The sequence below is a fragment of the Pinus tabuliformis genome, chromosome Q, assembly GCF_031772625.1.
Source record: "Pinus tabuliformis cultivar Carrire ecotype Pingquan chromosome Q, CPIR1, whole genome shotgun sequence".
Lineage (NCBI taxonomy): Eukaryota > Viridiplantae > Streptophyta > Pinopsida > Pinales > Pinaceae > Pinus > Pinus tabuliformis.
In genome coordinates, this window is record NC_142296.1 from 802,254,947 (window position 1) to 802,256,113 (window position 1,167).

The 1,167-nt window shown below is 36.5% G+C and overlaps 1 pseudogene; it reads left to right on the forward strand.

The window, feature by feature from the left end:
- The first annotated feature begins 222 nt into the window (after positions 1 to 222).
- On the forward strand, positions 223 to 597 carry LOC149221928 (syntaxin-71 pseudogene; annotated as a pseudogene).
- Positions 598 to 1,167: the final 570 nt, after the last annotated feature.

The window sequence follows — 1,167 nt, forward strand, 5'->3', positions numbered from 1 at the left end:
TATATGTCCGAACTCAACTCCATACGGATTTCAACAGCAAATACACTCTGCGCTTAGCAGGAAATCGATCTCCGCAGACATAGTGGCAAGAATTATGCTCAGAGCTACCAAATATATCCCAGTGCTTCGCTATATGCACAAAATAGCTTGAATCTGCTCAGGAAAAATTTGAAAACCGCTTAAATTTCTTGCAAAAACCTCATAATTTTCACCCAAAGTTAGATGTCTATCTCGCATGAAGAGATCCCCAAGTTGCAGAAATTGGCTCAGAAAAAGGTTAAAGGCCTTTCAAAAGAAGATATTGTTACTCAAAATGATCTAGTGTCCGCTTTAGCAGAGAAGATTGATTCAATTCCAGATGGAACAAACGCAGGCACTAGACGAACTGCAGCATGGAAGACAACAACTACACGTATGGAAATCAAAATTTACTCATCATCTCCAGGTGGGATGAATATTGAGTTTTATGAGCACACTGAGGAATCTAAGCAGTTCAGACAGGAGTTTGAAATGCGGAGAGCGAAACAGGATCAAGGATTAGACATGTTTGCAGAGGGCCTTGATACATTGAAGAACCTGGGCTCTGATACCACATAATGAAAATGAAATTAACTCAGAAAATATGTAAAGCAGACATAAAAACCCAGACACAAAATATTGGCAGAAAAACGCTGAAGCCTCATGCTTCCTCAGGTATTCTCTCTCATTACACATTACAAAAATAATTGAATATAGTGTTACAAATAAATATATGAGAGACAATGTTCTCAAGATAGTGCGTGCTATCTTAGACACCTTTGGTTGAGATAATTTCTCCTTTGGTTGAGATAATTTCTCACCAGACACACCAATATAGGAGTTACCTAAACTAACTCCTATCTTAGAGGAACAACCCAAGAGTTAGGCACAAATTCCTAACTTGGAATATTTAATTAATTAATTTATTTTTGGATTTATTATTGTTTTATGAGAGAGTCTAACAAAAAATTCATGTGGGTCATCTTATTCATGGATGATAATATTTTTATTAGATTCCTCTCGTCGAGAGGTGTAGGATTGATATAAAGATCATCCAATTCCGATAAGTATTCATGGAGATATGAATTTATTTTGATTATGCAATTATTATCAAGCCGACCTACAACTCATGTAGGCTCAGAAGCCCAA